Raw genomic sequence first — 23,986 nt, forward strand, 5'->3', positions numbered from 1 at the left:
AGATTATCCATTAGCTCCAGTGGCTGGGGCCTGTGTTTCTGGAGCAGAAAGATCTGGGCTCAATCCCAGTCACTATTGTGAGGTTCTTTGGAATGGCCAGAATGAAGTGCTAGCTGGATTATCATCCCCACTTTACAGTTGTGTGAACAGAGATGCAGAAAAGTTAAGGGATCTGGCCAAGGTTTCATGGAGGATTGCTGGCAGAGCTGTGAAGAGAAGCTCTCTCTCACAGTCTTTCCCTAAGTGCAAATGTCTTTTCAACTTTACTCCTGCTGTCCTTCGCTGGCAGCAATCCCTGGGTGTGGCATAGCCTGGTGGAGGGGTGGGGCTCCACTATGGACTTTCACTGTTTATCTCCAAACAGCCAGGCTTCTAGAAGTCACAGGGAGACTTTGATGCCAGCATACAATTAGAAACAACAGGGTTTTTTTGAGCAACCAAGATAACTTTGTTGTGAATGTTCCTGGGGCTTGTGTGTGTGTGTCGTAGCATGTTCAGGCTGCCCCCACAACAATGCACAGAGAGCCAGCAGGCACAGCAATCAGGTAAACAGCAAAGCCAGTGATAGCAGATACATAGGTTAATGATTCCCAGAGGGCGGAAGACCTGAGCTGCTTGGGTGCACTCTAAACCCGCCCTGTTGTTTGGCGGTTATCTCTCAGCTGCCGCAAGGTCCATGTTCAAGGTGGCAGTGCAGACAATCTGCTCCCTCCCCAGTGTCTGCATTAGCTGGGCACTTTCAGCGGCACATGACATGCGCAGGCCATGCCCTCAGTCGACAGAGAGGCCGAACTCCAAGCTCGGGCACCTAGAGGAAGGTTGGCGGCATGAGGCACAACCCATGCTATACCTGCGTTGGGCCAGATTAACTTTCTGTGGGACCAGTGCCAAACATATTTGTGGGCCCCCAGAGGGGCAATGGAGCGTGGCATGAGAGGGTCAGTCCCTGGAGTGAGGGGCCAGCCAGGGGCAGGGCAGGGGCAGCCCCACTCTGCCCAGCCCAGTGCGAGGGCACTGTTTACAAACTGGCAGTTGCCAGCCGCACAGTGGCCCACCTGGCCCTGTGCTGCTAGCGTGCCCCTTCCCCTCACGGGTGAGTCCATGCTGCATCACCCAATCCCCATGCCCAACACTGGAACACCCCTCTATGGCCAAAGCCCCCCCAGACCTGCTATGCCCAGTGCCCCCCAGGCCCTGCCAAAAATGCACAGCGCCTTGCACAACACTGCAACTGCCTAGCACCCCACTGCCCACAGCCCCGCCACAACTGCCCAGCGCCCCACACAGAACCCCCACTCCCTTGTGCCCTAACAGAGAGATCTTCCCCACCCCTCACAGCCCAGCACCCCCTCAAGCCCCCAGAGACTCTCCTCCCATGCCCTGCCTCTTGGCCACACTCACTGGCCCTCTGGGAGGTGACTATGTCTTCCGGGCGGAGCCGGCAGTGCAGCCAGGGCTGGTCCCGGGGCGGGGAATCGTTCCAGCCCCTCGGGAGTGGCGCGATCAGCCAGGCCAGGGCCTGCCCCGACCAGGCTCCCTCAGGACCCACTTGCCTGGAAGGGCCCAGCCAAGCCCCTCACACTGTGTCTGCTCCCCCCAACTGGCTGAGACTGGCCAGGCTTCTGCACTAGTGCCAGGTGGCTCAGCTCCGGGGAGACAGGCGGGGCTCCACAGATGGTGGGAAGCAGAGACTGCCTGGAGCCAGAGGGGCACTGGGGTCCGGCCAGGAGGCAGAGAGAAGCCGGCGGGTGGGTCCAGGGGGTGGAGAGGAGCCCTCGGCCAGCCGGTGGGCTGAGAGGAGCAAGTTGTGGGCGGGATGGCGGGGAAGCCAGCGGGGGGCAGGGGTCTTGGGGCGCAGTGCAAGTGGAGCAGGCCGGAGCCCCTTCTGAGCATGGGATCAGCTCCATGGTGCCACTGGTGCCATTGTAGACCCGGGACTGTACCTGCGCTGTAAGGAGACCTTACACAGCCCCCATTACCGTACTACCCAAGCACCTCACAATCTGTACCGTAAATATCCTCCCAACCCTGTGGGGCAGAGCAGTGCTGTTCTCCCCACTGCACAGATTGGCTGACTTGTCACAGGTCACACAGGGAGTCTGTGGAAGTGCAGGGAATTGAACCTGTGTCTCCCAAGGCCTAGGCAACCACCCAGGGCCGGCACTTCCATTAGGCGACCCTAGGCAATCGCCTAGGGTGCCAGGATTTGGGGGGCGGCATTTTGTGCGCTCCCCACAGGGCGCACGGGAACTTCCGGTTCCGCTCCCGTTGCGCCACCGAAGAAAGACCTTCTGCCGATGTGCCGCGGAAAACAGCAGCAGGCGACTGAGCAGCTCAATGACGGCCGCTGCTGCCTGCAGCATTTTGACGGAGGGTCCTTCTTCGGCGGCGCAATGGGAGTGGAACCGGAAGCTCCCGCGTGCCCCGTGAGGAGCGCACAAAATGCCCCCCCCACACACCGAATTCTGCCTAGCCGTTCCTGCAACCACCTTAACTACTGGGTCATTCTTCCTCTCTTGTGAACATAAGAACATTAAAACGGCTGTATCGGGTCAGACCAAAGGTCCATCTAGCCCAGTATCTGTCTATTGATGTGCGGTGTTTGTTTGCTCAGACTCTGGGTTCTTGGTTTGACTGATTCTCCCTGTAGCCACCAGAAAGCTACCGGAAGAATGAGCTTCTTCCATCACAGTGGGCAGAGCATCAGAGTCTTGCACAACACCATTGGAACAATTGGGGCACTTGGAGGACACCAAGAAAAACAGTCTGAGAGACGTGGGTAAGTGTGGGATCAAGGTAAGGATTGCTAGTTAAAATGTTCAGGGGGTGATGTTCCACATCAGATGGTTCTTTTAGAAGATTCAGCAGTGAAACATTGTTCAATGTTGGCATTTAAATCACCATCATTAGGTTTCAGAGTTAATGGCACATCGAGATGGATGAGGCAATTCATACCTTTCACAGAGTGTATTGGCTCAGTCTTGTCTCCCTGCAGACTCAGGGAAGCAGTACTTTACTTCACATTTGGCAGGTTTAATTGCATTTCCCTTCTGGTCTGCCTGTAGATTTGTACTTCTCGTTTTTACTGGTGGGGAGGGGAGAGTTTGTCTGGGATCCATCCCATTTTCCCCCTGGCCTTAACAGCCCTGCGATCAGGCTGACCAGGCTTTTGGGCTAAGGAAAGTTGGCAGCAGCACTCCCTGTGCATCTTCTGGAAGATCAAAAGGGGTTGCTGAGATGCACCATCAGTTACATTTGCTGATAATTACTTAACACCTTTGAATTAAGACGCAAATAATATCAGGGAACATGGAAGGCATGGTAGAGGCTCCGTCGCTCTTTTAACTCGGACGTGCTCGAAACAACTCAAGTGCCGGGCTTCATTGACTGGATTTATCACGTGCGCTGGGTTTATTTACACCTGAACAAACAAAGCAGGCCCACTTGTAGCGTGGAATTTAGACCCACTTCGATTTTTCCATTGCCAGAGAGCCTGGCACATTCCTGGCATAGAGCGAGTGCAGAAATGTATGAAAGATCAGAAGGAACACTGCAAAAAAAAAATACCAGAGCCTCTAGTGACCTGGAACAATTCGCGATGCCTGGGACAGTTCTGAGTCCATGGTGCTTTCCTATGTCATCTGGCTCTGAGACATGTGGCTCTTTGCCCTACAACAAATGGAGGAAGGAAGCACTGGTGGTTATGGCACAACCCTGAGCTGCAATAAAGGTCTGACACGGAGGTGCTGATAACAGACTGGTCTTTATTTGCTGGAACTGGTCACCTGACATAGACTATCCCTGTCTTGTGACATGGGTTCGCTGGTGCAGGAGGCCTGGTCTCATAGTCTTGGAGGCCAGGGGTCTGCCCTTGTGGAACTGTGTGAGTCCTTGGAGCCCAGCCCATTAATGGGTCACTCCCAGGAAACTGGCTCCAGGCTGGACAGAGACATGACACTGCCATTTTGCATCCTGATCACATGACCACTTCCTGTTTCCAAAATACAGTGGCCTGATGGGAGGCTAGGAAGTGGAAGCACGACCAGTGGAGCCTCTGCTTGTTGCTCCTGGTGTATTTCATGGTCAGTGATTGCATGGGCTTGTGTTACTTCTGCTGCTTGGGAGCTCTGCCGGCAGCATTCGAGGTGTCCTCAAGCAGCAGTCTGAGCACAAATTAGGGATGCCTTGTCTTAGCTATGTTAACATGCCCGTGAATCTCTGTAAAGCTTCCCTGCTTACAGTCTGTCCATTTGTCCAATTCCACCATTCAAACGCCTGTGTCACTAGCCATCCTGGGTAGCTAAACTCATTTAGCCCCCCCCGGCACTGGTTCCTGTTCTGTTCAAGGTTCTTTCCCTGGGCACACTGAAATCAGCAAATCATCCACAATGAATCCCACCCTATCTAGATCCTCGAAGACCTGGGCCAGGATGCTTTAGCACACCTGAGGTGCTGCGGCAATCCCAAAGGGAAGTTGCCTAAACATATAGTTACCAAGGGGAGGCTGAGGGGGCAAAGTTCTGCACTTTCTGTATCAAATCAGACCTGCCAAAACCCTTGAGTGCATCCAAATCTGAAAATACTCCTGCACTTTGAAGTCAAGGCATCACCTCCCCATCTGTTCTTTTGAATTCAGGCCTACATTTGATGCCCCTGTTCAAACCTTTTGGATCTATACAAATCCCTACCTTGGGACAATAGTGTGAACCCTGTCAGCTGGTGTCTGCTTTCTCTCAGTAACATCTAATTTTACCATGCAGTCCAGTTCAGCTCTCAGTGCTAATGGGACTTTGCATGGCACGTGTAGCTGGGGTTTGTGTCAGCATGGTGCATCCCAAGCCGTTGCCCACCTCATCAAATTCTTTTGCATCCTGTTCAGTGGACAAGTTATGCACTGTTTGATCATCTGCAGCATGTGCAGTTGCTCTTCAGCCTAAGCACATAAGGGGCTTCCATTTCCACTATTTCGAACTCTGCTACATGGTACCTGTCTTTATATAGACAGTACAGTGCGGTTTTCCCATGTGAGTTCATTTTTGTGCCTGCTGCACTAAACAAGCTTAATTTTCAGTGTTAACATTCTGTGTTGTGGTTACATGGCACTCTGCTTTGGTATCAGCTTTGAACTTCATTTTTTGTTCATGTGTTTCCAGGGTCACAAACCAGTTGGAATCCTGGCTTTGTAAATGTATCAAACTCTGTGTCTACAGCATCCCCTGCAGCAGAGCTGTGTCCTCCCACTGTTTGGCCATGAAAGGATTCTGTGTTAGTACCTCTTTGCAGACGAAGTCAGTGAGAGCATCAGGAACTCGGCACCTCTGAGCACTGGTATAGGATATTAAAACAAGCTAGTTCATTCAGCCTGCAATGTTGGTAGGACTTAGGGTGACCAGATGTCCTAATTTTATAGGGACAATTCCGATATTTGGTGCTTTTTCTTATATAGTTACCTATTACCCCCGATTCCCTGGCCTGATTTTTCACACTTGCTATCTAGTCACCCTAGCTGGGCCCCGCTGCCCACTGGCAGCTGGTGGACATGTTCCACAATGTTGTGGAGCTGAACAAGGAAACGACAGTGTCCAGCGCCCACCTCACCACCAGATCAGATCCCTGCAGCCCTCCCACAGAGTCTAAGGGAGGTTGGAAGCATGCCAAGGTAGGAGCACTGTCCCCCAGCCCCCAGGTGCAGGCTTCTCTCCGGGAAGTGGAAGGAAGCATGGGGCTCTAGAAGTCAAATTCTGCCCTCGAGGGCACCACTTGCTGCGCTCCAGGGAATCAGCGGATGCACCACTTGAGGATAAAACTAACCTCACCAAAAATTCTAAGCTTAAGGCAGCAGCAAGTGTTCTCCAGTCATTATAGCACGACGGCTGCAGCATAGCCAGGGCTGTAGGAATTGTGCCTTCGGGAAGAAATGGTTAATAATCGATGCATTCCAGTTTCAGTTTGTCAACCTTCCGCTTCATTACCCTGACCCTTGGGGAAATGTGCACCCTGCTGAAATGTTACAGCAGACGGGTCTGCATGCACAGAGCTCCGCTCAGAGCGTGTGTGACAGCTGACGCCGGCCGCTGGAGGCAGGAAGACAGGGGGATCCATAGAACATTCCTGTTTACAATAAGATCGCTGGGTTGCACTTATTTTTATTGTGCGTCTAATTCGTAGGAAGACGCTTGCCCCTGGGTGCTGAGCTCTGCTCCACAGGTCACAGTTGGATTTTTAATGTCGTAACTTACATGCTGGTTAGAGAGGGGGAAACGGGCTCCGTGGACCAACATGAAGTGAATACCTTCCTTCAAGCTTTCCTTTTTGAGCGGCGCCTTTGCTGTATGACAGTAAAGGACTCGTAAAACAGGCTTGGGCCCAGCTAAAGGGCAGGCAGCGGCTGGGCAAACCTCTCTCACAGCTCTGCCAGCCCATCCCATGCCCGACTTGTGACACCCCCCTCTACTAGTCCAGTCCTGGTCTTCCCCCGCCCCATGCACACACTGCTCTGCAGTGCACTTCAGTGGGTGTTGAGAGTGCTCAGCATTTTGTACAGGGCCTAGCACAATGGGGCCTCAGACTGAAGGCTGAAAGGCACCTCCACTGCTCTAGCACTTCAGTATAGACACTACCTGCGCCCACGGGAGGGGCTCTTCTGTTGCTGTTGTTAATCCACCTCCCCAAGAGGGTGGTAGCTAGGTCAACAGAAGAATCCTGCTATTGATCTAACGCCGGCTATGCAGGGGCTTAGGATGGCTTAAGTACGTTTCTCAAGGGTGTGGATTGAGGGTTGATCTAAGTTTCTAGTGTAGAGCAGCCCTTGTTCTCCTTTAGGTGCTACACAATATAAATGTTAAATAATAGTAACTGATCCAATTGATATTGAGGGGAAGAGTCCCATTTCGTTGGCTCAGGCCCTTAAAGTCTGACAGAGGCTATTTCACAGTGCTGTAAAGCACGTGGCATTGCCTCTGGGTGTGACAGAACTAGGAGATGAGCAAACTGTGTGAACAGCCCGCCTATCTCACCCTGGCGAAATCGGGTGGCATTTCCTACATTCCACCCAGAAAAATAAGTCATAACAGCCACATGGGTTACAAGCCTGTGTTTGCCTCACTGTCTGTAATCACAGCCTTCTTGCATTTCTTCCTCTTAGTCACAGAAAGGAAAGGACGTGAATGCCTTAGTCAGCAGAACGTCAGATGTTGTTGGCTGGAGATGACTGTTGGCTTAGCTGACCGTTCACACGGCTGTTTTACGTGTGGCTGTGCATGGTACTCCAGCCTGCAGAGGGGGAGGTTCTCCCCAGGAACAGTTGGCTAACGTGGAGTGATTAGGAGAGGAGTAAACAAAAGGAGATTGCACTTTCCAAACACCAATTCCATGGAGATTATTTTCCTGCTCACACGAGCACAGTCTGTTTTCATTTTAACTTGTAACTATAATGGTGCTCGGAGAACGGCGTGCAAGGAGGTCAGATATCCCTGTCATGTTATGCTCCTACACCCCGTAGCACAGCCCCGTGATGCCCTTCAGGCGCTGCCTCAGTATAAATGGGTAATGACGCTAGGTTTTAATCAGGTTGGGAAAGCAAGTGAGGAAATCAGAATCCTTTGTTTGTCTCTTGTGCTTGCCATCAAAGGCTCTCAAAGCACGTATGCACATTCATTAACCCTGTTGAGGTAGGTCAGGAGTATTGATCCCCCTGCAAAGATAGGGAATTATTATGCCCATTTCACAGATGGGGACATTGAAGGCTTGTCTATACTTATGGCTAAATTGGCACTTCTGTGATAGATGCAGCAGCATGGGCATGGGGTAGAGTCCCACTTTAGGATGTCTAGCCTCTGGCTCCTCCCCTTCCTCCTACCCCCGCTCTGTGGCCAGAGCCCTTAGTCCCCCTGGCCTTCCTCTGCGACTGGAGCCCTGAGACCCCTGTCCTCCCCCACAGCCCAAGCCCTAAGATGCCCCTCTCTCCCATGGCCTTAGCCCCTGCCCCCACCCCTGTGACTGGATCCCTGAGACCCCCCGGGCCCCCTTCTGTGGCTGGAGCCCCGAGACCCCCTGCCCTCCTCGCAGCCCTCCTTCCCTCCCCCCAATGGCCAGAGCCCTGAGACTCCCTTTCCCCCATGGCCTGAGCCCTGAGATGACCTCTCCCCCATGACCCGAGCCCCCCTGGCACCCTGCTGTTGGAGCCCTGAGACCTCCTGCCCCCCGCCCGTGGCCAGAGGAACCCTGGACCAGCTGGAGCCCTGAGCCCCCCCAACCTGCTTGGAGGTGCCCTGGGCTGGCTGGAGCCACCGCAGCCACACCTCCCTTCTGCAGACCGTAAGCCACCCCACAAAAATTCAAAAGCTCTTCTCTTCTTCTCTCTTCTGGAAGAAGAAACTGAGCTTTACTGAACATGCTGGTTCCTGGGCGGCTGAGGAGGCAGGATGTGTTACTCAGCATCCCGGGTTCATCAGTAACCTCTCTAGAGTCCAGGGAGATTACTAATGAACCCAGGAAGCTGAATAGCACATACCACCTCCTCAGCTGCCCCGGAACCTGCATGGGGCATAATAAAAAGCAAAAATTTCCCCTGCAACTGGGATCCCACAGCAGCAGCTGGGCTGGGGGGAGGCAGCCTCCCCGATCTATTATACTCACTGCCCATGTGCAGCGGTGTCAATTTAGCAGGTCTGGTGAAGACAAGCTGAGTCAGTGGCACAGCGTTCTCCCATCAACTTCCGTACTCCACCTCCCCAAGTACCGTAAGGTAAGTTGGTGGAAGAGCATCTCCCATCGACACAGTGCGGTGTAGACACCATTGTAAGTCAACTTAAGTTACGTCAAGTATCAGAGGGGCAGTCGTGTTAGTGTGGATCTGTAAAAGCAGCAAAGACTCCTGTGGCACCTTATAGACTAACAAACGTTTTGGAGCATGAGCTTTCGTGGGTGAATACCCACTTCGTCAGATGTATTGCTCCAGGAAAGCTCATGCTCCAAAACGTCTGTTAGTCTATAAGGTGCCACAGGATTTTTTGCTGCTTTTAAGTTACTTTGACTCCAATGATGTAACTTACGCTACTGAAGTAGTGTAACTTAGGTCAACTTACAGCTTTAGTATAGACCAGCCCTGAGACTCAGAGAGGTCAAGTGACTTGCCCAAGGCCATATGAGAGGTCAGTAGTAGAGCTTGGGAATAAGACTTATCTCCCAGTGGCTTTACACTGATATAGCACTGTTGATTTAACTCAGACTTTATTCCTTATGTACTCATGTAAGTGAATGGCGAATCAGGCCATGCCTGTCATCGCGGAGATAGCCCTATCTGATAACGCCTAGAACACTGCCTGATTTTTCAGCTCTGTGTTCTACCCACTAGATAGCATTCTTTCTCGCAAGATTATTCACCTTATTTGTCTGCCTTCCTACATGGCTGCTGCTGGTAACTCCCTCACATCTAACGGCATGTTACCACGTGATGATTTACTCTAAATCAAGGTCGCTGAACAGCTGGTGAGTTCTTCCTGAGTGACTGACTCAATTGATGTGTGACCATGTGCCACTTGATGCCATGATAAGATTGCAGAGCCGGAAAAGGAAAACACTGCAGTGCCCTACCCACAAGGCCAGATATGACGTTTGCACTGTGTCTTGGTGCGTGACAAGTATGAAAGGGTTAATTCGCTCTCCATAACATCCTAGTGTAGACACAATGTCCTACCCCGAGGGCACACAGGGTATGCTGATCATGCAATGTTTCTATCTTGGGAGTTGTAGAGACTAACCAGACACGTTTGCTTTCACCTGCTCATATAGCTGAATTTATCTCTTCACAAAAGCCTTCGTTGTCTTCCTAACTCACCTCCAGAGTCTAGTAACCCTGTTCAGCTCTGATTATACACACAGTCAGAATGACGGGCTGGACCAAGTCTCACCTGTGGCTCCGATAGCAGCAATTACCGATGCGCCTGAGACGTTATCATCAAATTTAACCACATTCAGTTTTTAAAGTAACACTAGCAAGGCCCAGCAGCACTCATCTCAGCCTCTGGAGAAAGAGGGAAATCTCATATCACGCATCTGAGCAAAACAGCCATCGTCCCTGCACGGCTGACTGCCCCATTCAAGAAGGACCTGCGCATACACCCTCCTTTGCCAGAAGAACAGGCTGTGATGATGTGGGGCCTTCAAGAGAAGGGCACCCATGGAAATAACAATGAGATACGGCAAGAGCAAACCACTTCTACTTACCCTACCACTGGCAGCCAGACAGGTGCCAAATGGGTGCCACCTAATAACCCTCTCCACGTATCTCTGCCTCAAAGAGGGTAATTGTTACTGAAAGGACATATTTAACCCTTCCAAACCAGAGAATGAGTCTACATGCATGGAACAATGATTGACTTAAAGGAGACATAACAGTGGATTTTTTATGTATAAAGAAGGATGGCTTGAAAAAAAGTTTTCAAAAGAATGTTTTCTGCTGTTTAAAAAAAAAATAGCGGGATTATCAGGATTTCTCTTCTCTGTTTTTGTTGGAGATCTCTTTGGAGAGAGGTGGCATGGGAGTTTTTCAGTCTTTAGTCAATGAAATGGGTTAGGGTTAGGGTTAAATCACAGCTCTTTCCTCCCAACGATTTACTATTTCCCCAGCTTTCCAGGCACAATTTCCTTGTGTTTCATCTCTAACAGCTGGAGTTATGTTGCTTGTTCAGCTTACCCACTCTTGCAGTGATTGGGGCAGCCACGGAGAGGAGGAAATTGGGGCTAGAGGGGGCATCACCAGAGACAGCAGGGAAGATACATACCTGGGCTTGGAGGAGAGCGAGGAGGTGAGATACCAGGGATCAGGAAGGAAATTAGGAATAGGCACGGGAGTTATGCACTAAGAACTGGAAAGTGGGGTGAGGAGGAAATGTGTAGGGGACAGATATCTTGGAATCAGGGTCGAAGGCAGCAATGGGACGGAGTAAGGAATCCATGTCCGCTGTCTTGAAAGAGGAATAAAGATGATAGAGACAACAGAACTAGAGAGAGGATGGAGGGAGACAGCAAATAGGGTGATCAGATGAGAGGAAGAAAATATTGGGACAAATTGCATCCCAACCAGGGATTGGTCGTGACACGGGACAAACACCTAAATATCGGGACAGTCCCGATTATATCAGGATGTCTGATCACCCTATAGCAAGACTGCTAGAGTAAGGTCCCAAGAGTATAGCCATGGGGCATGTTATCAGTACCAGCCATCTAGCACTAGAAGCTCCAGATTGGTGTTTGCCAAAGAATAAAAAGAGAATTGAGCATTGTTTTATTTTATTCTATTCTGACACCATTATCCTTTTACTGGACTTCTGACGTCGGGCATGTATGAGGTCTCCTTAGTGCAGGGAGTCGTGTGTGTGTGTGTGCGCGCATGTGCACGTGCAAAAATGTGACAGTGGCTGCGAGTTAATGTAGCCTCTGGAGAGATGTTAATTTAGCATGTGGCAAACAAATGTTTCTGAGCAACAACCACAAGAGGGGATGTAGGAACAAGGCCAGGGCAGCTGGAAGTGGGTTTCACAGAGATTGATGCCTCTGTGGGAGTTAGGGTATGGCTACACTTACAGTTGTACAGCGCTGGTAGTTACAGCTGTGTTCGTACAGCTGTGTAGGGAAAGCGCTGCAGTGTGGCCACACTTACGGCTACCAGTGCTGCAGTGTGGCCACATTTGCAGCATTTGCAGCGCTGCTGGGAGTGGTGCATTGTGGGCAGCTATCCCAGCATTCAAGTGGCTGCAATGTGCTTTTCAAAACGGGGGTGGGGTGGAGTGTGACAGGGAGCATGGGGGAGACGGAGAGAGTGGATTTTTGGAACTGACACTGTTCTTAGCTCCCTGCCTTGCAAGTTCTAAGGACTGGAAGATACACAGCACCTACCTTCAATCATTTAAAAAGTTTTTACCCCTTCCCCCACCCCTCTCTTATTCACTAAATGCAAATTATGCACTCCTAAATAGCCTTCAGACTGCATAAGCAGCGGCTCACCAAAGCAATTCCCCTGCCTCTGCTTGTCGCTCGCTGGAGCAAAGAGCAGCTGTGTTTGTTTTTTAGATAAGTAGCTCCGGGGAGCTCGGGAGCTTGGAGTTCAGCCATTCTTCCGGTTTGTTGTGGACAGGAATTCTGGGATACCTCCTAATACCCTGGAGGCCAATAACAGCGCTTTTGGTGGCTACACTTGACGAGCAGCGCTGCATCACCAGCGCTGGAATCGTAACACCCCAAGCAGACCAGGTGTACAGCCAGCGCTGCAGCCAGGGAGTTGCAGCGCTGGATGTGCCTTGCAGGTGTGGACAGTTACTAAGTTGCAGCCCTGTAAACCCACCACCAGCGCTGCAACTCTCCAGTGTAGCCAAACCCTTAGTGAAGGAGAAGCTCTGCTAGGTTGGCTAGTCCATCTTGCACTGCCAGCTCTGCATCGCTCCCACTGAAGAGCAAGGAAGGGATCTTGCTGCATGTGGGAAAAGCGAACAGACACTCCAGCCTAAATCATGGGGTCTGTTTTTAAGTTGCAAGGAGCATGTGCTGTATGCATTTCTTTGCAGCCTGCAATGCAGCCTTTCTTATGTGCAACTTATAGGACAATTCAGTTAATTGTGAAGGGGAAAAAATTGTTTTGGAGTAGGAAGAGGGGAACTAGGTCTGGTTGTTGGGCAGTGAGTCTGGGGTGGGGAGGCAGACTATAGCTCCCTGGGGAATCCTTTGAGGGGGAGACTGGGACTAGCTGGGCAAGGAGATTGGGACTGGGATGAGAAGCCCAAGAAGTGGAGGCTGGGAATGGGGAGAGAAGGAGAATGGGTTGGGGATGACAATCCAAGGATGGGGAAGAGACAGGACTGGGGCAGAGACAGAGAGGGTCAAGCTTGGGGAAAACATTCTCCCCTTCAGAGCCTGGAATGGAATCCCAGATTCCTGAGTGTCAACATTCTTCTGCTGTCACTAAATATCTGTGAACCCCCCTGTGTATCTCACCTTGCCCCCCTCCAGTGTTGCTCCTTCCTAGAGGATGACAACCTACTATTGTGATCAGTTACTTTGTTAGCTTAAGTGCCCAAGTTCTAGGCAATGGAGCTAACGATTCCAAACCTGCTGCTCAACCGTAGCTGTCGAGATTATGCCACTTAGTGGAGTTTCTGTTTATTCACGTTGCTTTTTTAACCTAGGAAATTATGCACAAAAATGTGAAAAGAACATTATGATTGCAAAGTCAAGTAAAGTTAGGAAATGCCAGAATTAAGATTGCCTGTGCCACCTTAATTTTCCTGTCTCCTCCCCGCCCCCCCCCACTTTATGTATGGTCTATGTGTTTATTTAACCTCCATTATCAGAGTATCTGGGCGCTGCTCAATCTTTAACATATTTATCCTCCCAACACTCCTTGAGGCAGGGCAGTGCTATTATTCCCATTTTACAGATGGGGAACTAAGCCATAAAGAGACTAAGTGACTTGTCCATGGTCCCATAGGAATTCTGTGGCAAAACAGGGAAGAGAACCCAGGTGTCCAACTGAGAAAGGCACTTTGTCTCTGAGGTGCCTCAGGGCTGGGCTCTTTCTGCAGCCCATACCAACTGTGCCAGGATTGAGGGAGGGCTTCTTGTACATTTAACACGCTCCGTGGAAACTAAGGAAAAGACTGGGTTGGCTTGATCCCATGACCACGTTCATGATGCTTTTCACTGGGCTGTAAGTGAGGCAAACATGCAGGTGCAGGAATTCCTTCCTTTGTTGTGCTGCTGCCCTCTGCTGGATGGACTCAGAACTGCTCAACTTTGTGTCATAGACCTGGTAGGGGCGACATTTTAATTTGGATACTTCAAACACTGACATATGCCTTTGATATTTGCAAATCAGTGCATACTGTGTCAAAACAGGAAAGGAAAGGGAATGCAGGGAGTGAAATTAAAAGGAGTTAAACAACAGCCACAAAACCAGAGGCAAATGGGTTATGATGATAAACATTACAAATAGGTACAAAGAAAATCTTGTGGTGCTTCCCTCCCCCCACTCTTTTTCTGTTCTTTCTGTAAGTGTAAATGGGCATGGAGGGTGCTAAATTAGTTGCAAGACTGGGTCCTGACAGTTTAATCCTGCAAAGGAACTATATCCTTTGTGGGGTTTAGGCACTGTGCAGTCAGATTCCTTTGCAGGATCAGGACATTAGGTTGTGAGTTCTTTAACACAAGGACCTGTCTTTCCTATGTGCCTTTAAAGCACTTTTGGATGCTGCAAACTCACAGTATTAAACAAATTGATTTAGTTATTGCTGGGTTCTTTTATTTCTGCTAGGGGAAGTAAAGATTTTGTACTGGAGGAAACAGAATGATGTGTTAGCAGGATGTAGCATGGATATAGTATAGATTTGTCTAGGTCCAGAGTTACCTAAACAAATTGGAGGACTGGGCCAAAAGAAATCTGATGAGGTTCAACAAGGACAAGTGCAGAATACTGAACTTGGGATGGAAGAATCCTATGCACTGCTACAGGCTGGGGACCGACAGGCTAAGCAGCAGTTCTGCAGAAAAGGACCTGGGGATTACAGTAGATGAGAAGCTGAATATGAGTCAGCAGTGTGCCCTCATTGCCAAGAAGGCTGACGGCATATTGGGCTGCATTAGTAGGAGCGTTGCCAGCAGATTGAGGGAAGTGATTATTCCCCTCTATTCGGCATTGGTGAGGCCACATCTGGAGTACTGCATCCAGTTTTGGAGCCCCCACTACAGAAAGGATGTGGACAAATTGGAGAGAGTCCAGTGGAGGGCAACGAAAATGATTAGGGGGCTGGGGCACATGACTTATGAGGAGAGACTGAGGGAACTGGGGTTATTTAGTCTGAAGAAGAGAAGAGTGAGGGGGGATTCAATAGCAGCCTTCAACTACCTAAAGGAAGGTTCCAAAGAGGATGGAGCTTGGCTGTTCTCAGTGGTAGCAGATGACGGAACGAGGAGCAATGGTCTCAAGTTGCGGTGGGGGAGGTCTAGGTTGGATATTAGGAAATACTATTTCACTAGGTGGGTGGTGAAGCACTGGAATGGGTTACTTAGGGAGGTAGTGGAATCTCCTTCCTTAGAGGTTTTTAAGGCCCAGCTTGACAAAGCCCTGGCTGGGATAATTTAGTTGGGGATTGGTCCTGCTTTGAGCAGGGGGTTGGACTAGATGACCTCCTGAGGTCCCTTCCAACCTTGAGATTCTATGACTCTATGGTAACACGAGAGTATACTTACACTACAATGTTAATACTACTTGCTCTGTTTTCGTTGTTGTTTTCAACCTTTTTTTAATTTCACTCCCTTTCCTTTCCTGATTTGACAAAGTATAAATTGGTTTGTAAATATCAAAGGCAAATGCAAAAGACACTTCCTCTTTCCATGCCTCTTTGTCTATCTTGTTCACTTAGATTGTAAGGTCCTACTACTATGTATATGTACAGCAGCTAGTATAGCAAATCCCTGATCTTGGCTGGGGCCATTAGGTGCTACAGTAATACAAATCATAGTAATAATAGCGGAGTAGAAGCTGTGCTGTTGATCAGAACATAAGAGCTGCCATATTGGGTCAAAACATCTTGCCCAGTATCCTGTTTTGGACAGTGGCCAGTATCGGAGCTCCAGGGGAGTGTACAGAAGAGGGCAATTAGGAGTGATCATCACCTGTCTTCCACTCCTGACTTCTGGCAGTCAGAGGTTTAGGGTCTCCCTGAGCATGGGGGCTGTCCCTGAGCATCTTGGCTAATAGCCATTGATGAGGCTATCCTGCAGGAACTTATCTCGTTCTTTTTTTACCCCATTCTTCTTTTGGCCTTCACAACATCTCATGGCAATAAATCCTTGGAATAAAGACAATATTGACTTTACGATGCTGTTATTTGCAGAATATAACAACCAGGTTCTCGATTCTGAATCTAGGCCAACTTTAGCTGCTAAAAGCAAAGCTGGAAGGTAGGGGGGGGAAGCGGGTGATTACTGCTTAAAAATGTGAATTTTTTAACCTAAATATGGCTCAGTCACTTACATCATCCTGAAGTCAGTTATGTGTACATATCCGTTTCCATTTAAGCTTCCCTAATGAGTTTTAGGGTACTGTCCCTTTAAGGCAAGAAAGATTTGTGCTTCCATGTGGGTGTGCTGTTGGGAGCCAAGCCAAACAACCCAGATCCCCTCCCCCTCTCACGTTTGTATATCCAGCCTGCTGAGACTAGATTTCTCTGGCTCAGACATATTTGGCAGCCCCAGCTAGGGAGTGAAAAGCTAAGATGTTCGGATTGGTTCATATGGCTCCTGTTGTTATAGTGGAAGCTGCAGTTGAGAAGAACCCTGCAGACCAGTAGCTGTTACTACTTGTTGCAATGAATGACTCCATGCAGCCTATGCATATATAAACCGAGGGACAGATTCTCGGTAGTGAGTTTAAAGCTAAAGGCAATCATAGGATTACTGGCGTTAGAGATGTCATTCTACTGTGCACTATAGCTTCTTGGAGCCTTATGATGACATTGTGGCTGGAACTCAGATCCTCTTGATCCAGAAGACTAGGCTCATACCAAACCAAAGGAGAAGCCCCTTTAAGCATTAGCAGTATAGAGCCTTTGAGGCACATTTCGGAGTCTGTTTGTCACTGGGAAGTCACACTAACAAGTATGATACAACACTACATGCTCAGGCACAATGATAAATCTCCAAAATGGAAAGAAAAAAAATAAACCCTGAAATATAATAATAATCATGATTAATAAGCTACAGAAGCCACTAAAAGAAGACAATGAAAGACAATGAAACCTCCCAAAGGAAGCAGCTTAGCTTTCTCTGGTAGATTTAGGGCAATGTCGCTCTCCTTACCTGAGGAGGTTGGGAAGGCTAGGACTATAACAGGGTTTAAAAGAGAACTGGATAAATTCATGGTGGTGAAGTCCATAAATGGCTATTAGCCAGAATGGGTAAAGAATGGTGTCCCTAGCCTCTGTTTGTCAGAGGATGCAGATGGATGGCAGGAGAGAGATCACTTGATCATTGCCTGTTAGGTTCACTCCATCTGGGGCACTTGGCATTGGCCACTGTTGGTAGACAGGATACTGGGCCAGATGGACGGTACGGCGGTTCTTATGTTCTTATATTCTAAGGCTATGCAAATCTCTGCCTATAATGATATTTTCATTACATCTCAACTGTGAAAGAAGTGCTTATTGGTTGGAATAGAGATTTGCATCTGAACCTTTTGCCTCTAAGTTGTGAGTCCAATTTCAGTCCAGGGACAATAATAGCTAAAAGTTGTTACAATCCCAGAATCGCCAACCTCTAGTGTTCAAAAATCACAAATCGATCACCCCAAAATCATGAGATTGTCTTAAATCATAAGATTTCAAATAATAATAATTAATAATATATTTAGGGTTCTTTTTCTTTGACTACAGATTTTTGGATCTTCAGGTCACATTTTCAAACTTTTTGCACCAACCATGAGGATTAGCAACTGTTTCTAAATGAAAGCTGAGATTCTCACATATTCTCATGAATCCAGGAGGTGGGGCCTTAAGAAAAACACCTATATCATGAGCCTTGTAATCAGTTGGCAAGAGTTGGCAGCACAGCCTTCCAGGTGATCACATCACAAAAACACACCATCACTGTAGGCACAAAATAGTCCTGGCAACTGACCTACCCCCCAGCTGTGGTCCCAGCCATGGTCCCCTTACCCTTGTCCAAGTCTCCCCAACTCCCAAGCCGTAGTCCAGCTCCCAAGCATGGCTCCTGGGTGTGAAAAGATTGGTGCCCACTGCTATGGGGGACTCACCCCAGATCTGCACTGAGTCACAATGGACAGGGCCCTGTGAGGGAACCTTTTACTGCCACTGTGCTGCTGTATCTGTTCTGTGGATAAATGGATACAACCAGTCTGCTGGGGTAGCAAACCAGATTTAATTCAATTTAAAACTTAGAAACTATAGATCTGTTGTAATGCACAGGCTAGTGCTCTGTCCACTACCCAGTGGAATCAGAACTACCACTCAATGGGGTGTCAGAGGCCCTATATTGCTAACAGTCACTTTGCATTATTATTATTGTACTCAGAGCCGGCTCCAGGCACCAACTTATCAAGCAGGTGTTTGGGGCAGCAACTCCAGAGCAGAGCGGCACTTTCAGGTATTTAGCAGCAATTTGGCAGAGGGTCCCTCACTCTCACTCGGAGCGAAGGACCTCCTGCTGAATTGCCTCAGATCGCGATCGCGGCTTTTTTTTTGGCTGTTTGGGGCAGCAAAATCCCTGGAGCCAGCCCTGATTGTACTTATTATTAATTTGTATTGTGGTAACACTGTAGGCACACAAAATAAAAAGACAATTCCTGTCCCAAAACACTTAAAATCTATGTAGAAGCTGAGAGACAACAGGTGGCTACAACAAACAGATGGTGGAGGAAGCACAAGGTAACTGACACTGTAATGTATAGGAATTGGGTAGTAGCCCTTTAAATAGTTTGTGAGCCCTCTAATGGCCCTGACTGTCTTCTATGTTTCAGAGTCCACCAGAACACTGCCCGAGCAGCTGTGAACCTATGTCACTAGGCTTTGAATGTTATAGGTGGTAATCACAGTAATTTGGACATCACTGTAACCAGGTGCTTCCTGTTACGTTGGTTGTATAAAGAGCAAAAGATACAACAGAGATAATTATGGTAGGGGTGTTAGGACTGTGTGCTTTTGCAGCAGGTAGTTCTGAGTTCTAACAACCATGACGTTCTTAGGTGGCCAAGGATTTGTTGCACTATATGTTTAAAACACAATAAAATCTACCTTGCTTTAATTTTTTGGGGGAAAAGGAAACATTTGTACTTTCTTTTTTAAAAATCTGTTTATTATTTGCAAGATGTTACGGCACATCTACTCTTTTCATATATATTGTAAAAACCTTAGTAGGAAAGTGTTACTACACATTGTTCCAGATGTTCACTAAAAGAAAAGTACTTGTAGAAAACAGTGACACAACATGTACTTCATCCTGTAGAATACATACCACATTGTGCAGTTACTGCCTGCCCTTTGAATTGCATTTTGAAGGCTTCTTGTCCATATTATAGGATAATGACATGAGGCTGTTTTGAAGAAAACAAAATTGCAAACAGCTGAGTTCTGTAACTAGAAACACGGCTGTAGATGTAGTCTATTGTAATCTTCTTTTGGATTTGTAACTAAAAATGTAATTATTGCCTTCGTAGTATGATATGTGTAAATTAGTGTCTTCTTAATATGCACTGTTACTACAGGTATACAAGCAAGTCTCATCTTAGGCGGGGGTTTGGTTCCATGGTTACTGCCTAAAGTGAAAACCACGTATAGCCAAAATTATATATATATTTAAATGCCCCAGCCCCGCCGCCGGAGCTGCGGACTGGATTTAAAGGGTTCTGCTGGGCTTCCCACTGTGGTGGGGAGCCCGGAGGAGCCCTTTAAATCCCGCCTGCAGCTTTGGCAGCCAGGCTGGGGCTGGCATTTAAAGGGCCCGGAGCTCCACGGTGGCTGGAGCCTCGGGCCCTTTAGTTCGCCACAGGGGCTACCAGCCATCTCTGCAGCTGGGAACCCCCTGGGTGATTTAAAGGCCCTGGGATTCCCAGCCACAGCTGGTGCCCCAGGAACTTTAAATCTTGAGGCCACGCCCCCCATGTGAGGCTACGCCCCCCACTCCAGCGCGTATAGTTGAAATCGCGCATGTTAACTGCGCGTAAGTTGCGAGAGACCTGTACTGGCTCAAGGGCAATTTCTGTGACCTATTGTGGGTCTATGACCCTGGAGATGATGGAGTTGCAGAAAGGTTTTCAAACAGCACCGTTTAGTTCATGATGCTGGACTTTGAGGATAATCTTTTGATACAACTACACACATCTGGCCCAGTGTCTGATATGTTTCCACATGGGAGAAGTGCCAGAATTACATTAAAATTGTATTAGGATTGTAGTGGGGCAGTTACCCCGCTCTGGTGGAGAAAGGCTAGGATGACTGGGGAAGCAGTCACAGCTGAGGCCACGCCCAATCAGGCTACAGCTAGCTCTATAAAAGGGCTGTGAGCCAGGAGCTGGGTTAGTCTCCCTCCAGCTGTGGAGGGAGAAGGACCTGGCTGCCTGGGCGCAAGGGTACCTGAAGCAGAGCAGTATTGGGGAAAGGCAAGAGGCGCTGGGGAACTCCAGCCTGGCAACTCCCCAGGCTGAGGCCTTGGTAAGACTCGGGTGACCAGACAGTGTGTGTGTGAATTCCTCTGTCCACAGATCAGATCTGATAGAGGCAGTGAAATTCTCCGCCAATGCTACTGAACCATAAACTATAACATCGGGACATCTGGTCACCCTTGGTAAGGCCAAAGCAGGTACTGGGGCTACTGAGGCAGAGCCTGGGGATAGGCAGAGGCAGCTGGTCCAATCCCCTTGCCAGTGATGAGTGGCCATTACAGACTGCAGTCTGACCCTTGAGAAAGGGGCTAGATGATGACTGGCAGTAGCTACTGAGGCAAGGTGGGTATAGCGGGTTGGGGGTTTCCAGAGTGTGGGGATACTGCTGGGCAGAACCTCAAGGGAGAAGGGCACCGGGGTCTGAGAGGGACATGGGGCCTGAGACAGGTGAGACACCAGCCAAGAGGAGGTGCTCTGAAGCTGGAAAGAGCTAATTCCAAGATGACCAGCAGGAGGCGCTGTGATGGTGAGTCTTTGCTTTGCTACAGAATCAAGCCACCAGATTTGACACGGATGACCGTAGAAGTCCCACTGAAACAACCATGTTAACTAAAAAACAAATGTAAAAAAGGCATAAAAAAGGAGTCAAAAGAACATATTTAAGGGATTTTTTAAATTAAAAATAGTTTAATTACTTTCTTTTTATAATAATCCCTGGGAAGCTTTTAACTGGCATATGCTTCTTTACCAAAATCCCATCTCGCTCACTGCACAATGCTTTGTTTATTGTAGGGCAGCATTAAACAACATGACAATTTGTTATTATAGGCTGCTCGTGAATTCTGAGATGTCCACATTGGTGTCTTAGAGCGTGGCTGTCCATGAACACTGAGTGTTATGAGAAGAAAGGTTATGTTATTTGCTCAGAGCCAGTGAGACAGTCATAAAAATAACAGGAGTACTTGTGGCACCTTGGAGACTGACAAATTTATTTGAGCATAAGCTTTCGTGGACTACAGCCCCCTTCATCGGACGCATGCAGTTGAAAATACAGTAGGAAGATATATATCTTCCTATTGTATTTTCTACTGCATGCGTTTTCCTACTGTATTTTCTACTGCATGCGTCCGATGAAGTGGGCTGTAGTCCACGAAAGCTTATGCTCAAATAAATTTGTCAGTCTTCAAGGTGCCGCAAGTACTCCTGTTCTTTTTGCGGATACAGACTAACACGCCTGCTACTCTGAAACCTGAAACAGTCATGTAGACCTTGGATGGGAACTCAGTTGTTCTTGACACCTAGTCATGTGCTCAGACAACTTGACCACACATTGCTTGTCACAGAAGCAGCACACAGTAAACCCATCTTTTCCTGGAGGCCTTACTGAAATACTTCTGTGTGTCACATGCACACTGTGTAACAGAAAGAAGCAAGCAAGATGCTGTGATCCTTCACTAAGATACAGGTAGTCCAGGGGTGTGTACTGGGAGATCATTCTTACATATAACTCTTCCCATTCCCTGCTGTATTGAAAGAAACCATCCTGCCCTCTGGCAATTGCCTGGTGGAAGCACTGTTACCCAGAAAATGGTAAGGAGTTGTTACAAACTATTTTGGGTCCTTTCGCAGGGGCCTTAATTCAGTAAGGTACTTAAGGAAGTAGTCCCATTGACACCTGACTAATCTTCCACAATGGAATTACTCATGTGGTTAAAGTTAGGTATGTGCTTAAGAACCTTGCTAAATTGAAGCCATAGTTGGGAAATCTTTAATACGTGGAGTATGGATGTTAGGTCTGTCATGGCATAGCTGTTTTGTGTCAATGCAGCCTAGATTCCATGGATCACACAAGGGGTGACATTCTGGCCCCATTTAAGTTAATGGCAAAACATCCATGGACTTCAGTGGGGCCAGGATTTCACTTAAGAAGCAATTTCTGCCTCTGCCCAAATACAGCTGGCGTGCAGATATGCTATACAGAGACAGATCTAGGGTGACATTTTAGACCAAGGCATTGTACCATCTACTATCAGCTACCATCTGTGTGCTTATGACTCACAGATCTACCTCTCTACTCCAGACCTGTCTCCTTCTGTGCAAACTAAAATCTCAGCCTGTCTCTCTGATGTCTCTTCCTGGAAGTCTAGCGATCAGCTCAAGTTCAACCTAGCTAAAAGAGAGTTCTTAATCTCCTCCCCCCACCTCTTTTTGATCACTGTGGACGCCACCACCGTCCTGCCTGTGACTCAGGCCCATAACTTTGGTGTCATCTTTGACTCAAACTTCTCTCTAGGTCCTCTCTAGTTCCTTCACTGTCTAAGGCTTGAAGATTCTTTCAGCATAATGTCTCTTAAGATACGGCCTTTCCTATCCATCCACACAGTTTTTCCTGTCCATCCACACGGGCTCTTATCTCACATACCAATTACTACAATGTCTTTTTCTCTGGCCCTGACAAATGAAATCTTGCCCCACTGTTATCCATTCGGAAAGCTGCTGCAAAGATGGCTTTCCTAGCATCCGTCCTCTGGCTCCCATGTCTCTATCATATCAAACATAGGCTACTTTTCTTCACTTTCAAGGCCCTCATGATGCATCACAGATATTGGCTTCCTCCTTTCCCCAGGGGTGCTCAACCCGGCCCCGCCCCCACTCCACCACTTTCCCCAAGGCTATGCCCCACCCTGCCTCTTCCCGCTCACTTCTGCCTCCTCCCCAAAACGTGCCTTATCCCCGCTCCTCCCCCTCCCCCCAGCGGCTCCTGCAGGCTGAGGAACAGCTGATCCTGGTGGGTGAGAGGCACTGAAAGGGAGATGGAGGAGTTGATCAGTGGGGCGGCTGGTGGGCAGGAAGCTCTGGCGGGGGGTGGAGGGGAGCTGGCTGATGGTGGGTGCTCCAGGGCTGAAATATCTAGCTCCTAGGTGCTCTGCATGAGCATTGAAGGCACACTGGCATTTTCCATAAAAGGGGGATATTAAATTCTATACCTTTAGCCAAAAATGTCCATCTTTTGCTGTTTGCCAATATATTATGTGTGTGAGGTTCAGCAGAGGTTATTGCATGTAGCTAATGGTGAAAAACTTTGTGGTCGTCCACATTTGTACAGTACATTTCATGCTGGGGAGCTCTTTGATTTTGGCAGCCAGTTTGTCTGGCTGCACATGTTGTTTGGATGTGTATCTGCCTCTGGCGTGATGGGTGTAATCAATTAAGTCTTTTTTTAAAGTGTGTCAACCAATTTTGGGTGCCTGGCTTGATCACGATTTTGAATTTCCAACTGACATCAATAAGAGCTGCAGGTGCTTAACACTTCTGAAAAATCAGGCATCTGTGTCTCAAGTTGAGCACCTAAAAATAGAAGCATCCAGAATTAGTGGAAGTGTAGCCCACACCACAGAGTTCGGATTCTAGTACTGCTATCCCCAAGCGTTAGACTGTCCTGAGTCAAGTTCCCCCAAAATGTGAGATTGGCTTAAAAATCATGAGATTTTTTAAAAAATAGTCTTTTTTCATTTACCTTCTGGTGTTTGAGCCTTTAGGTCTCACTCAATTCATACTTTGAAGCTTTTCTCTACAACTATGAGGCCTAGAAACTTACTTTAAAAAAACAATGAACATTGAGCTTCTCCCCAAATCACATGCCTTCAGGAGCTAGAGCTGCAAGAAGACATCAAATACCATAAGACTTGTGATAAAGAATCACAAGAGTTGGCAACACTGTTCCGAACTTTCCCAGTTTGATGGTGTTCAGATCTGGATTTGGTTTGGGCCATTATAGGGACCGAAAGCAAAAGTCTGCTTGCACATTTCTCTGTATTT

General features: G+C 48.4%; 1 long non-coding RNA gene across 2 annotated transcripts; it reads left to right on the plus strand.

Moving 5' to 3' along the window:
* Positions 1 to 358: 358 nt before the first annotated feature.
* On the plus strand, positions 359 to 23,768 carry LOC115648048. 2 transcript variants are annotated; one of them, XR_003999434.1, is made up of 3 exons: positions 359 to 545; positions 2,615 to 2,779; positions 3,489 to 4,629. It is a non-coding gene; the product is annotated as an uncharacterized LOC115648048 (long non-coding RNA). The 2 variants fall into 2 exon arrangements; XR_003999433.1 differs by lacking the exon at positions 3,489 to 4,629 and adding an exon at positions 23,707 to 23,768 and having other exon boundaries at positions 361 to 545.
* Positions 23,769 to 23,986: the final 218 nt, after the last annotated feature.

The sequence above is a fragment of the Gopherus evgoodei genome, chromosome 3 (genome assembly GCF_007399415.2).
Source record: "Gopherus evgoodei ecotype Sinaloan lineage chromosome 3, rGopEvg1_v1.p, whole genome shotgun sequence".
Classification (NCBI taxonomy): Eukaryota; Metazoa; Chordata; order Testudines; family Testudinidae; genus Gopherus; species Gopherus evgoodei.